This window comes from Mytilus californianus, unplaced genomic scaffold (assembly GCF_021869535.1).
Source record: "Mytilus californianus isolate M0D057914Y unplaced genomic scaffold, xbMytCali1.0.p SCAF_12, whole genome shotgun sequence".
NCBI lineage: Eukaryota > Metazoa > Mollusca > Bivalvia > Mytilida > Mytilidae > Mytilus > Mytilus californianus.
In genome coordinates this window covers 11,104,620-11,120,597 of record NW_026262604.1, presented here as the reverse complement: position 1 = coordinate 11,120,597, position 15,978 = coordinate 11,104,620, and the positions used below count along the sequence as shown (strand labels likewise).

The 15,978-nt window shown below is 33.7% G+C and overlaps 1 protein-coding gene across 1 annotated transcript in view; it reads left to right on the top strand.

Moving 5' to 3' along the window:
* Positions 1–15,978, top strand: part of LOC127721359 (perlucin-like protein) — a 126,635-nt gene that overhangs the window by 10,833 nt on the left and 99,824 nt on the right. The window lies entirely within an intron of this gene.

Here is a 15,978-nt window from a genome sequence, read left to right as displayed (position 1 = left end):
ATTGAAAAAATGAACTTTTTGCTTCTTTTAAGCAGCAAGGTTTATGCCTTTGATGCAATCATTTAGCTGCAAATTCTATTTTAGTTGAAAAAATGCTATAAAAATGGCTTTACATAATGAACTGATACTTTCTTAACAGATTTTTCCTAGCAGTGGGAGTATTTTTCCTGTAAAATTCAAGGTTTCATCTTATAGATTATGTAATAAAATTCTACTGTTCGCGATCAAAATTTCACTTTTCGAGGGTGTTGAAATTAGTGGGGGTTATTAAAATAATGATACTTAAAGAAGTGATTTTTTGGAAGGAAATTGAGGTATGATACTTAAACAAGTGATTTTTATGTCATTATCCTAGATTTAGTACAAGGTCATCACCTGACATGACCCGGTCATCCTATCAACACAGATGTTGGTTCTGATAATTTTAGCAACATAATTAGTCCCTGGATCATTAGTATTCTATATTTAAAGCTACAATAAAATTAAATCACTTAGTCTAGTGATTAATTTGTACTACTTAAATAGGTGATTATTAAAGAAAGACAACTCTTACTTCCAACCTTTATGGACGTAATGTTACTTGAATCAGTGACTTAGAAAATTACTCATTTAAGTAAGTCCCCTGACTGATATATCTGACTGCAAGACTTGCATCAGACTTTGACCTCAATGAAAATGTCATGGTTCATTGAACAATGTTTAGTTTTTGTGGTTTGGTCTATTTCCCAATGTTTCTCAGATGCTATAAACTACATGTACATGTTCATGCATGACATGTATAGGATCACTATTTTTGGCATATTGGATATTTTTGTAAGTTGTACAAGTTTGATTGGGAGGTTTTAAATCTGACCATTACCTCATTTTCATGTTTCATTGGGCAATGTTTAGTTTTCATGGTTTGGATGTTAAGTCTATTTCACAGATACTATAAACCACTAAATTTTGGGTATGGAATGTCAGTTTGTAGGGTGTACATCATCTGTTTGGCATGGTTAATTTGACCATGACTTCATTTTCAAAGGTAATTGATAATGGAAAGTTTATGTGATACTTGTACATGTAGTAAAACCTTCATACATGTATTAAATTTTTTACATTCAACATAAATTCAATTTTACATGTAGGCAAAGCAGATATGACATTTCAGCGTGTGCACAGTCACTCTTGTTACATCACCATTGATCATGTCTACCATGTTGATTATAGCTGCTTTTTGTCAAAAGTCGGACAACTATTAACAATTGTTATATTTCATTTGATAATATTGTAGTCTTGTATAACATGTATAATGTCATGAATGTACAATAACCAGAATAAGGAGATGTGGTATGATTTTCAATGAGACAACCATCAACCGTAGACCAAGTGATGTAATTGTTAGTAACTGCACATCCTTCAACAATGAGCAAAATCAGTACCACCTATCATGATAATGAAAAACCTATAGCAGGCCTTGCCATATTGGATGATGTACATGTAACACAATGTAAACAAGTTTAGACGAGAAACCCAAGTTTGATTTATATACAAAAGCAACAAACAATCAGTTGGCGATAAAATTGAGTTAATCATGTTAATAGATATAAGAAGATGTGGTATGATTGCCAATGAGACACCTATCCATCCAAGTCAAAAATTTTGAAAAAGTAAACCATTATAAGTCAAAGTACAGTCTTCAACACAGAGCCTTGGCTCACACCGAACAGCAAGCTATATAGGGACTCAAAATTACAGTTAAGCATGTTTAGAATTTATCATGTTTACAGACCCATTGAAACATGAGTGATGACAAATGTATTATGGTTTACCAAAGACTTATAGGTGATCCAATATTAACAGGCTTCTGCCCTTAATTTTAATTTGCTATGATTTTAAAAACTTCTAGCAAAAGAAAAAAACCAACCTGTAATGAAAAAAAAAATTTACAAAAAGTGGTTTCAAGAAAGGGATGAGAATTGGACATTTTTTTTGTTGCTGTACAATTAGAATTAATGTATCGATACATATATATATATAGCATGGTGTGAAAAGCCTATGTCATACAAACATGACAAATAGACTAAAACATATGATAATAAACTGGTGAAATTGAGTAAACTGCTACTATATGACATCAACCCAACAACAACTAAATAACAAGCTAGAGGTCAACATATATCTATACGTCTTAACACGTGAAAACTTTACGACAGATTCATCCATTGGAGAACAAGTGATCATTGATGGTGATACACGGCTGAAATCATAATTGCTCAAAATATCGACACAACAATGTAAAATAGATCTGCATTTTTTTTTATAAGATCATTATTAAATAAATAAAATGATGTCGTACTTGTTTACAAATTAGACAATTTTTCACCAAAAACCCAATGACATAGAAGTTAGCAACTGAATTGGCAAATTTGATAAGTTCAGAATAATAATTTCCAACATATAGGCAGCCAGATTAAATATTTTCACTCAGACCAGGGCCAGAATACTTATTTTCAGTCCATCCTTCTTTTAAAGTGAGTCAAAAAAAAAATGTATGATTTAATTAATCATTGATTTTTTTTTCTAAGGGGCGCCCAAATAACTTCTGCTGGTAATTGTAATACATATGTACTGTTTTCATCACTGATTGAAGATGAATATAATTAGAATAATGGACCCATTTGCCTAATTTATAAATGTGACCATTTTAAAATTTCCATTACATCTAGTAAAATTATTTGTTTTCTTTAGGCCAAGTAAATTTAATTAGTAGATTTTCATCCAAATTTTTGAAAAAAATGGGGTGGGTGGGAGGATTTTATTTTTTATTTTTTATTAGATATGAAACGCTCTTGTGACGTGTTCTTCATATATGCAAGTGTAATAATAAGGTTCTATCATGTATATACATGTATAACGAATCAAACATACAAAGAAATGCAAAAACCAAAATTTGAAACAGGATGTCATTAATGAAACGAAATTATCGACAGTTACCGGTAACGAAAATGAACAAAATCCGGAAATCGTTAATTTTTCAAAATAAAAAAAATTGGGGCGGAACGATTTGAGAGGGGCGGGCGGGGATGAAAATCTATCAATTAATTTTAATTGGCCTTACTGGTTGAATAATATATCAATATTGGACAAGCATTTATATGATTAAATTAATTGAATTTAAAAAATGGAAATTGGAAAATATTTTGGATAAACATTAGCATGTTTAGTACGACATCTGATCAACTGAAACCATAAAGAGAATCTGATGTCAGTCTGTAGAATTTAACAAGACAGGAGTCTAAAGAATACAACACGTTCTAAACCGTTATGTGAATAAATAAAAGAATATTTGATTTCCTTGTCTGAAACAATGCGAGTTTTCTTGTTTTGAACATTTCAACTTTCACTGGCTCTAGTTATTTTGTCGGTCTTGTACAGTACGTCCATCTATTTATAAATACTTTTGGTAAATTGGTTGAGAAAAATCCGGTGAAAATATGAATGATCTCGAGTGATAAATTTTTACCTCAATAAATCATGAATGAATGCCGAAGTGCTATTTATCAAGGACATTTGAACTTCAAATAGACAACTCGTTACAATATACAGTACAAAGTCGAGTCAATATTGAACTATTCAAAAATAAAATACAGTAAAATAAATTAAATTTAGATAGATTTAAGAGTATTTTTGTTTTTTCATAGCTGCAAAAAATGCGTTAAATGTTCATCATAGCTTTGATTTTTTTTTTATATGTATAGAAATCAAAATGGTTAATACGGCAATGTTTATAATTTTGCAAGAAAAAAAATGTAGCCCCAAATAAAAGCTCAAAATAAGTGTGTGAAATAAGCCCTCGGGAAAAAATTAAGCAGTTTAATATGGGGATAAGTTTGACAAGTGTGTATATTCGGAGTTCCCCACTAGGTTTACAGTATATCATGTATATTGACCGTTATTATGAAGTAATGTGATTCGTAAAACTACGGGTATTGAAGACAACCTTGTATGCATGAATGATTTCACACCTAACTAATTTAAAAAAATTAAAAAGTTTTTATTTAGATAATATTGAAAATTGTCAACTGTTAATACAGTTAAAGATACATTTGGTTACAAATATATTGGGTAACCTTTTTCGATTTATCTGTAAATAGTTTTAAATGCGAATAAAACCGTCCTGTGTGAAATTGCAGGTATCTAGTGCTGGTTCCGATTTTGTTCGATGAGATGAGAGGCGAGGGAGTGTTAAATAATTAATAAAATTTAGCACATTCACTAAATAAGCGGGGAATACCAAAATGTTCAGCGGCAAATATTTCAAAATACTATTTTTTTTAAATCAATTTCTATCTAAAATTAATGTATTAAATAGGTGTGATAGTTGTGTCTCTTTGTCACAACCTTATATTGCACACGGTAAAATTGTTTTACAAATAATTTAACCTATCCCTGACTGTCAGAAATTTTGTATCCGTGACTTTTAAGTTTTAATGACGATCAATGTTTGGAAGTTGCTACACTTATAAATTAGCTATGACTATGTAATGGTTGTAGCAATCATATTTTTACTGTTACAACCTTTTCAGCGTTTAAACAGTTTATTTATGACTGTTTCAACGTTTTCCGTGTTGGGACAGTTATCAAATAACTGTTACAACTTTCAAATGGTTGCAGCAGTCTTATTATGACTGTGACAACCTTTTGGGCGTTTAATCAGTTTTTTTATGACTGTTGCAACGTTTTTCGAGTTGGGACAGTTGTAAATCAACTGTTACAACTTTGAAATAGTTGTATCAGTCCTTTAATGACTGTGACAGTTATTTCTAGCGTTGTTGCAGTCGATTTATGTTATAGACAAACACTTTTAAAGTTGGGACAGTTACAAAATAACTGCAGCAGTGAAATTTAACAACTGTTACAACTTTAACAAACATTATCAGTCTTAGAACAACTGTTACTGGTATGGACAGTTGTTTTTTCGTCCAGTAGTGTTTGTTAATGTTGACTGTTAGTGTTACTTTTAAGCTGTTTGGACGTCTGTTAAAGTTTTAATTGTTGACTAGTTGTTTAAAAAAAACCTGAACATTTACCACATATAAACAATCCTTATTTCCAATATCAATTCATGCAGGCAGGCCAGTGATGACATTCAAGCTAGAGGATTTATCTGTAAATTTTTGTAAGTTATATATGTTACATTTTAAACATATATTTTTGTTAAAAATCATATGAACTGGCAGAATAGTTTTAGTTAAAAAAAATTCTAGACAGAAACTTTGAAGTATGAACATGAAAAAGATATGAATTTTAAAAGATGCCAAAAATTTTATAAACTATTAAAAAAAAAAAAAAATCAACATTAAAACTTTTTCTCATGAACTATTAATTATGAAGTTAATCCAGTCTTATAATACATGCACGTATATGCAATAAATTTTCATCAAGTAAAAAAAAAATCATAGATCTGTATAATTATCTCATACAGCATGCACAGTACATATATGAATTTACTGAAGTATAACAAATGGTTTGTGTAAAGTAAATTAATTTGCTGAACCAAATGGGGATGAAAATGATAAAATACTGCAACATTTTATTGTTTTTCTCGATAAAATATTTTGGTTTTAATTTTGCTTGCAATTTTGCACGGATTTTGTTAGTTTCCAAATTCAAACTCTTGCTTATGGTAGGATTAATGTTCCTGATTTTGTTGGAGTTGTCTCTCTTCTTTAACCATGTAAACAATATGGCGGTCGCAATTTTCTCGTAAACGACAGACACTTTATTAAGCATTTTTTTGTCTGGAAGACATCGATTGGAATACTTTTTACGGATAAGGAACTTGAGTAGGACGACTGTTATTCGTTTGCATGACATTTGTGTGAAGTAAAATTGGTTCAAACGTAATTTAAGCGCATTTAAACAGTACCGAGGTAGAAAAAATTCCGTACGCAAATTTTCAACGGGAAAGTAGAATAATTTTGCTTTAAATCGCAGTCAATCAACAAAATGGCAATAACCCTTGGAGAACAAACTTTTCTTTCACCACGTGGCTTATGAACGACCAATTTCGACGACTTCCGTAATCACGATTTTTTTCTGTAGAACCTTGCAAAATGAAACCCGGTCGGGGAATTAGCTCGAGGAAATAAACTTCGGCCACCAAATCCCGCGAAAAAAAAATAATTCAGGAGCGAAAGTGTTAATGTACAGTAATGAGTTAGAGTATAAACATTTTCTAAGTGTTTATTGCTGTGTGTTTGTTTATTCTACATTGGCTAGAGGTATAGGGTGGGAGGGTTGATATCTCACAAAACATGTTTAACCCCTCCACCCTTTTGCGCCTGTACCAAGTCAGGAGCATCTGGTAGGGAGGTCTTCCAAAATATGAAGTATAGAGAAAGTGCATAAAATTACATTATTATAAAAGAGCACAAAAAAAAAAAAAAGAAATTCATTGGTGTCAAAATTTTTGGAATCGGTCAAGCGGTTCAAAAGTTATGACCATTTAGATTTCAAAAATTTGGCCGTTTTTCTTGCGAAGGCAAAAATATCATATTTTGGGCTATTTTTTAGGCCAAATATAACAACAGGGTTAGGAACTGCAAGCAATCTATCTGCATTTTTGCAATAAGACTCTTTTATGATTTAAGCCACTAAAGTCCTTTTTAACATCAATACTAAGAAAACTACAATATCTCAAACTTTGTAAAAAAAAACTTTGGAGTTTTTTTTTTTGCTATGTGTCAAGGGCATCTTTGAATAAACTGCTATGTTTAGACATTCATATCTTCAAATGGAAAGCGGGCAGAGGTCTTGTTTTTTGCAGTTAGGTAGAGACCTAAACAGTTAACAGAAATATATCAACAGACATATTGCCAAAATATCTGATTTTTTTTTAGTCGACTCAAAGTCATACCGGCAAGCCCCCCTTTTTTTAGGTACTTTTTTTGGCAAAAAAATACATTTTTGGTCAGAAAATGCTGGAAAAAAAATCCTAATTTTTTCTACTACTTGTTTTGTATTGGTATTTAGATGTTTTACAAATAAAATAAGCTCTGTAAGCTAAAAAAAAATTTTTGAATAAGAAAATCAGCATTTTGGCGTAAATTTTTGAGCTATTTTTTACCAAAAAAACACTGAAATTTACACAAAATCTTAAATATCTATTTTGACAGTAATGTTTTACAGAAGTTAGTGACTGTTAATGTGACCTTACATGTAAAAGCAATATTTGTCATATATTAATAGAATTCAATGCAATACAAATTTTTGAAAAATGGTAAAAAATGGGAATGTTTTGATAATTTTGGAAATCACAGATTTTTTCAAATATTTGTGCAGTTATGAAAAAATTGAAAAGAAAATTGGAGATTCCTTACATATGTTTGGTATCATATTAAAGCTTAAACTCTTAGCTTTCAAATGAACTTAATTTCATTGTATTTGGCTGATTGATATTTATCCTAGATGGATTTTGGTTAGCCCTATACCTGCATGAAAAAAACTCTATTATTTCAAAAAACCAAAATTTTGACCGAGAAAATAAAAAAAATCCATTTGAACTCTAAGAGTTAAGTCATTGCTTAGTCAAACATTGCTATAGTGCTGTTTTCTCTTGGAAATTATATTATTTACATTAGAATATTCCAATTATTCCAAAAAATTAGTAAACATTTTACGAAAAAAGCTGTTTTTCTAATAAAAAAAGGCTATGTTGAGAACTTATTAAATATGAAGACCAAGACCGATGTTGTCTTTAAGTCCTACAATCAATTGGTTTTTGCAGCAGTGACTATCTGAACTGGATGCATGCAATTGTATGCATTGTTTAAATGATAAATAAACTATTCATCATTTGACTAAGTTTATTGAATGTTCTTTAAGTTTTCATTTTCAGGTCGGAGCTGTTTCTTTACCAACATTTACCATGATCTACAAAAGAGACTATATTTATATTAAACAAATTAAATATTTTGCATTTGTTCAATTATCTTGGAGTTCCTGCAGTTTCGTACAAGTCATATATGATATCTGGTTTACATGCAATCTAAAAAAAAAAAGGGACTACTTTATTTGAGATTGGCTGCTGACAAAGTGATTTTCTGGATTAACCGTCATCAGGAACGCTTGATGACAAAATGTAAGCATGGCCAAATTTTAAAACAAAACTCAATATAGTTCAATTTAAATAATTTTTCTTCGTTCGAAACACTTTGCTGCAACCAATCTACAAAATAAATGAAAATTAGAACCTGGAAAAAAAGATAAAAATCCCTGGATAAAAGTCTACAAAAGAAGAAAAATGTGTTAAGAACCTAAAAGAAAACAAAGAGAATAAGTGCTGAAAGAAAAGAAAAGAAAACAACTATTAATCTTGCTGGAAAAAAAAGTTTCCTACAATAAAATCCTCACATCTCCGTTCTTGTAATCCTCTATAACAGGCTCCTCGAAAACATTGCTGTTGTCATCATCATCGACATCATCACCATCACCATCCTCAAAGTCGTATGCAATAGTTGACAACCCTGTATCTGCATCATGCCCTGCGACAGTCCCTGTGTACTAAAACTCCTCCCCATCAGCCTCTCGACAAAATTTGTGATCCACTCGTCTACCTACAATAAAAGCTGGATCCAGGGGCACAATCCTCAACTCGTCCTTCTCCATGTCGTCTAGCAAAGGGAAGCTGAAAGTCTCGGTCTCACCATCATAAACTAAGGTGTACATATACTTACCACGCCTTACCTTTAGACCTGTAATTATACCATAGTACCATTTGCTGGATCCATCAAATTCCTCTATCAAGTGCTGAACTCTCTTACCAATCAGATCTTCAGGTTTGTCAGGTGCTGGTGTGTTTGGAACTGCCCTACTACTACGTGTACCACCTTGTGTCTTCTGCCTTTTCTTTGGAGCCTCTGTGTGTCTCTGCCTTTCTTCTTCTGCAAAATTCTGAAACTTCTCCTTCTCTGCCTGAAGAGAAAGACTAGAAAGGGGGTTAGCCTGACCACTTACTTGTTGCACTGCTTGTCTTTCCTCTCTCTCATCTTCTGCCTGGCGTAGCACACACTTCAGATTGGCTGTCAGTTTCTCTGCACTCAGATACTTACCGCCTGCCATCACATTAAGGATCTAACCTGTGTTAGGAGTACCCAATACATACCGCCTAAATGTCAACTGAGCTGTAAGGCTTTAACTCGCTGTTCGCTCTGTACGGAAAGTAACTGTCTGTCAATCTCACTTGGTGTCTTCCACAAACCTCCTACTTCCTGTAGCTTCTGTGTGAGTTCCTCTTTCTTTGCCCGATCACGCTGTTCCTTTGCCTCTTTCTTCTCCCTCTTCATGGCGAGTGCTTCCTGGCGTTGCTGGCGAATGTCTGCTAACCTCTCTACGTACCTTGGTGTTGTTCCCTAGAGTCTTCCCTGGCCTGGCGGAGAACCTTTAGATAATCAAAACAAACCTAGACCGTGAAAAGCAGGTTTTAAAACTAAAAAAAAAAAACATGAAGTATCTTATTTAAATACACTCATATACATGTGTGTGCCAGTACTAACTTTTTTGTGGAGATATCGTTGCTCATTTTTACATTGTATTTAATTCATGTTTTCTGTATTATACTGTATTTCTGAATATTTTTCTATGCTTTGTCAATGCAGTTTAGAAGATGTTTTAACTGTGATTAGCTAGTATAGGGAACCCTTGATTTTACTTCACTTAACTGCTTTAATTGGTGGTATTCTCTTAGCATTGTATTAATGAATTTGTTTTTAAAAACATTTTCTGGCAATACAGAGCAGAATAAATTCATTTAGTTTAGCTATAGATTTAAATGTATTATTTAATTTTAATCATACACATACCTGTTCACGATGTGCTTCATCCAAGCTTCCTAACCAGTTCGCTGTATGGTTCTGTGTCCACATGGTGATCCCCTCCATGGCGTTGGTGGTGGCTCTCGGCATGACTCTTATGAGGCTGTCTAACTGGGAGAAGATCCTTTCAGGTCCAACATTCGTCCTGGGAACTGTCGCCGACTCCTCCAGAAGCTCTGGTGACCAACCTGTAGCATACTTACCTCCCTCAATGTGGTCTTTCAACTGTCTGCTACAAACAACCTTGAAAGAATTAAGATGAAAACAAAAGCTCTAAAATCTGTTGTGTAAGGTTGTCTAACTGTGGGGAAGGACTTACCAATTTATCAAATACTTTATCCTTCTGGACTGTCTCCTCACCAAAGATGAATGCCTCTCCTTTCATCAGGGATGAAGCGTCGGTGGACAATCTCTTGAAGGCGTCGTACAGCTGCTGGTACAATGGGGTCAACTCACTCACATGTCCATTCTCCTCCATGAATCTCCACATTGGCCCTGTGACCATTTTGGATACTATACCTAGTGCTCTGGCTCCAGGTTGAAAAAACAAAATACGGAGATCAGCGTTCACTGCTGTAAAGAGTCTATTATCTATTTTATGCTCCTCTGCAAAGGACAGATAATCATTAGGTATATAATAAACTCCTGCAGCATTATGAAATAAGATATTAAATCTATTACCTTTAAAGGAAGCTAGTGGCACTTCCTTTACCTGCCCTTGAGTCTGTAAAAAGTCCCGGAACTGTACTGGTTTCCCTGCTTTTTCACATCCATGATCCTGCACTGCCTTACATACTCAGTCTGCGACGTTAAGCGGTAGCCCCGAAGCCCCTGTCTAGTAAAAATCTCATCGGACTTGTGCAGAAGCACTGGTGTTTGCCCGACCGGTCTTGTGAACATCTGAAATCGTTTGCGAAATTGTAGCCGGTATTTTATTGAATCTATGAAAAACAAGTTACAAATTTGTCGCCGACCTTGTTTTCTTCCGTTATTTAATTATATACGGTTGTTCCCCCTTCTTATTAAAGGGAACCAGTCGTCAACGCGATATACCCAATCACCAACGAAATCGAGAACGAGGTTCGACCATGTGCTTGCAATAAACACAATCTATGAATACCACTCAATGTAAACAAACAATCAAGGATTCGATCTCATTCGATTCTGAAATGGAAACAGGGGGCTATCCCAGGTAAAACATTGAAAAGTTGAAAATGCCTTCATGAATAACCGGAGAAGTTTCGAGTTTCGAGTTTAAAAAACCTATGCAGAAAACGATCTAGGCATTTGATTATTTTAAACAAAAGTCAAAATTAACGGCGAAAGTGACAATAAAGAGGGTGTTGATAGGGGTTTATAGAATAGAGAATAATGGGCAAAAATACATAAAGAATATTTGTTTAGAAAAAAACTGACAAAACATAAAGAATTGAGAAAAATAGCATAAAAAATAAAGAATACAAAAATGAAGGCCCCTTCCAGATCAAAAAGAAGTGCCAGAGAATTAACTAAACTTTGACATTTAAGAATCCTTGTTAAGACTAACAAAAATATGAAAGAATATTAGGAATAATTTTAAACTCGTTGGGATCATCCATCAATGACAATGAGGGAATTTTTCCCCAAAAAAAGTAACAATCCCTAAGTTGAGTAATAATTTACTAGTGCTTAAAATGTTTTTTTTTACTTGAAATGGTACGAGTTTATGAAAAAGATTTTTTTTTTTTGCAAAAGAACTTTTCTAATTTTTTATTGGAGAAAATGAGAATTTTACATTTGACCTGGAGAAAAAAACAACAATTTTTGATAAGTTATATTCACTTACAGATACAAAAATGTAACCTCAGAATGCAGGATTTTACATCTAATTTTCCAAAATTTTCTTGGGGGGGGGGGGCATGCCCCCAAACCCTCCTAGAAGGTTCGGATCACTTCGTGATCCTCACCGGTGACACAAAATTTTTCAGGTCTAGTAATCAACAATTCGGGCTAGTGCTTTGAAAAGTTTTTGGCACAGACTGAAGAAAGTGAGAAATAAGAGCGGCTTATTGTTTTTTCTATAATTCATATGTGTAATATATATTTTTTATGGGGAGAATTTTGTTCCATACTGGTATATCAACATGCTTTCCAATCTCAGTACTTTATATATTTAACCCTTACCATGCTGAGCCCGTCATATGACGGGATGACCCAAACCACCGTTATTTGGCTCCAATGGCTCTCCATACTTTTAGAGGTCAACTTTATGATACTTATTTCGAAATTGATGCATGTTCCCTTAACCTGAGGCTATCTAGTGTCATGTTTCTCTTGTTTAAGTTGCACTTTGAGCTCAAATACGAACTTAGAAAATTGAAATCGGATAAAACTGGGTTTTCTGGAGGGGTAGGCTTCCCTTCTGTGTCTTACACAGGGAGTTCAGAGGCCTAAAACTTACAAAAATAGTGTAAACCCGCAGGCATATATCTACTGATCTTAACTATTATTGAAATACGCAGAGGAAACGACTACTTCCGGTTTCAGGTCCAGTTGAAGTCCAAAATCGGAAAAAATCGTGAAATTCCGTATTTTTTGTCCAAATGACCTTCTTTTAGACTGGTGTTCCCAGATCAGTTTCACTCCAACCTAAGAACTGTTGGGGTTAATGTGTTTACTGGGGTCCACTGTACATGCAAACTACAGCTGGACACCTATATCAGCATCCCTCGGTCTTTGGGGTCAAGAAATAGGACGAAAAATCGTCAAAAATGACGCTTTTTGCACCTGATGACCAACTTTGGGGCAAATTCCCGTCCACCCACCCCCACCTCCTCACCCTAACCACCCCGCCCCGTGATCCCCTACCTTAGATTTAAAGATTTTTTTTTTAAAGAAATCAATATGCTTCAGCAGCAGGGTAAAGCTCATTTGCATATAACTTGCATTTTTGCAAATAAACGAAAATTAGAAATTTTCTGAAAACTATTGATTTTTTAGGTCAGTATGGATTATCAAGGCCTCCAGATACACGGATTTGCTCAAAAACACTTTTAAGTTAATTTTCATTTTTGTTGTTTATTAATTAACCCTTAACATGCTGAGCCCTTCATATGACGGGATGACCCAAACAACCGTTATTTGGCTCCAATGGCTCTCCATACTTTTAGAGGTCAACTTTATGATACTTATTTCGATTCAATGTGTCACGTGGTTTTGGCGCCATTAAAATTTGAAGGTAAACAAACGGGGTCAGCTGCTTCAGTTTGTAACAACATCGTACATTCAGTGACTGAGAAACAATTACGAGTAACCAAGCTTGACAATACGCGGTTATTAAAAAACAAAGCTAAGTCTACAGAAAAATAAAATAAAAAATGTCCTTACGTGAACTGAGTACCATAATTACGGGATATGTTTTTTTTTTTAATTTAGTTCATTTATTTGTTTCGGAGTTAAGTGTGACGTCTATTTTCACTGAACTAGTACACATTTTTGTATAGGGACCAGCTGAAGCCCGCCTCCGGGTGCGGGATTTTTCGCTGTGTTGAAGACCCATTGGTGGCCTTGGGCTGTTTTCTGCTCTTTGGTCGGGTTGTTATCTCTTTGACACATTCCCCATTTCCATTCTCAATTTTATTCACATAAATTTTTGCATATCTACCAGTCTCAATACACCTTATCGCTAGTTGTCCATTACTGGGCATGACAAAGGTTGCCATAAAATTTTGACGTCACAATAGAAAATAACTGACGCCACAATGGAAAAGTGATTGTTGTATGAAATCAATCAGAATAGTTCAAGCGGCGCAGATTTTCAAATAGTGATAAGGTCTATCCTTAATGGATGAGCACTTATTCTAATCTTACAGATTGATTGCCTTAATCTATAATCTTTTAGATCCAAATATTTTTCAAAACAAAATAGAGTTTTAAAGGAAAAATAAGTATTAAGTTTACCTTGATCTAATTGTAATACTTTATTTCTATTTTCCTTCCAGAAATGGAGATAGTTTTTATATAGCTTTTCTTTGATAAATTTTGTGAAAAAGTAGATACTGTTTGTATGCCCATATTCTATTAATATGAAAATAAAATACTAATAGCCTTACAATCAAGAGTTGATCCAGGGTCCAAGAAAAGAGGGGTGGTATTGTCCAAATTGGTCAAATTGTTTTGGGGAAGGTTTCATAAACAAAATTTTATTTTTTCAGGTCAAAAGGAGGGTGGACACTATGACCAACAAAAATAACCACTGACAATACTTCTGTAAAAAAAATCAATTTTATTAATTTTATGCATCCGACAATATCAAAATAAGGAAATGTGGTATGATTGCCAATGAGACAGCTATCCACCACCATGAGCCAACGACAAGCAATGAACTACAGACTCCTGACTTGGGACAGTCACATGTAGAATGTGGCAGGGTTTAACATGTTTGCGGGCGCCCAATCCTCCCCTAACCATGGACAGTGGTGTAACAGCACAACATATAACAAACTATAAAAATCAATTGAAAAATACTTAACTCATCAGATCGATACAAAGCAGAAAAACAAGTAACAAAAAATACAGACCAGACGTGACAGGGTATTTATTCATCCCTGAGTACTCGCAGGGACTGACAGTGACAGCAAGTTCAAAGCCAATAACAACTAATAAAAAATCATGCATTTAAGACTAAAATATCAATCAGTACACATCCAACATCCAATGGTTTTAGTGTAAAGACGTCATTAACACTTCGCCGATGAGTCCCGGTTTCCGGGATTCACGCTTCAGACAGCTGACGATGAGTCCCGTTTTACCGGGATTGGAATACCTCTTTTATATTTCCCGCTCAAAACAGTGCAAACACGAGTTATCTTTCTTTGTTGAATACCCGGATGAAAGTGTAAACATGGCGCTTCCGTTTGTTGTAAACCGTGTTAAAATCAGAGGAAATTTACGGAATTTACGAGAATTTGAAATGAGGGAACATTTTTTTTGAAAGAATATGGAAGAATTGAAGCCAAACTAGTATACTTTTTTGACATAAAATGTCGTTTTATGTACAAAACACTTGGAATGGACATCGTTCAGTGTAAGGAATTTGTACAGCCTCATTAAATTTTTCAAAATTTTGCCGTTTTGGGTTAAAAAATTACGATTTTGAGTCTAAGAGCAGAATTTTGAGAATTTCACCTAGATAATGCCGAAAATTTGAAAATTTGAATATTTTATGAAGAAAAATTATCAAAACATGAACAAAACTGTGAACATGGTGTTAGTGAATTTAATAAAGACACAAATAACTACAGACAAGTTTTTATTGACATTTATTATGAAGATCTCCCACTTGAGTAATAGTAGCCAGGGAAGCCATCGTCTCAGAGTAGCTTCTGTCTGGGCAGCTATCGCTGAAAGGGTTAACATTCAGAGAAAACAAGACCTTGTGCAATGCCAAATTACAGGTATCGACAGATTGTAGATCCGTGAATGTGCATATGAATATAACAATGATATTAGTTTGGTTTTAATTTACTGAAAGCAAAATCAATATTTATACCAATAAAACAATATTCAAAGAGCTTGAATTGGTAACCTTTTAGAATAAGTTTATTTGAAGGATTGATGAGTTTTACCGGATCGTTTCTAAATTTCAGGGCTCGGTAAACAACATCACCGTAAAAATTAGGAAGTTTTCTACAGGTACTGTTACTGTACTGTGTACAGCCAAACTTGCAAACCAAATCTTTGTACATGTATCTATGGAAGAATTTAGTAAGAGTTTTAAGTAATTTTTGTTACGAAATCCCTGACTTAATAATTTACCAGAAATACATAGATTACGCTCATTGAAATCCAAAACGTTACTACAAACACGGGCATAACTTTTTTTTGATTATCTGTAAATATTGGAAACCTATATAATTGTGGCGAGCGAAGCAAGCCAATTTTTTTTTTAACATATTGAATATATTTGCCCAGAATATTTATTTTCATGTGTGATAAGGCAAGATTATTTATTTTCATGTGTGATAAGGCAAAATTATTTATTTTCACCTAAATGGGAGCCAGAATATTTATTTTCAAAATCTGCCAGCCCCTCCCCTCTTTTAAAATCAAACGGTTGTCCCTTAATATTGCGGAAAATGAA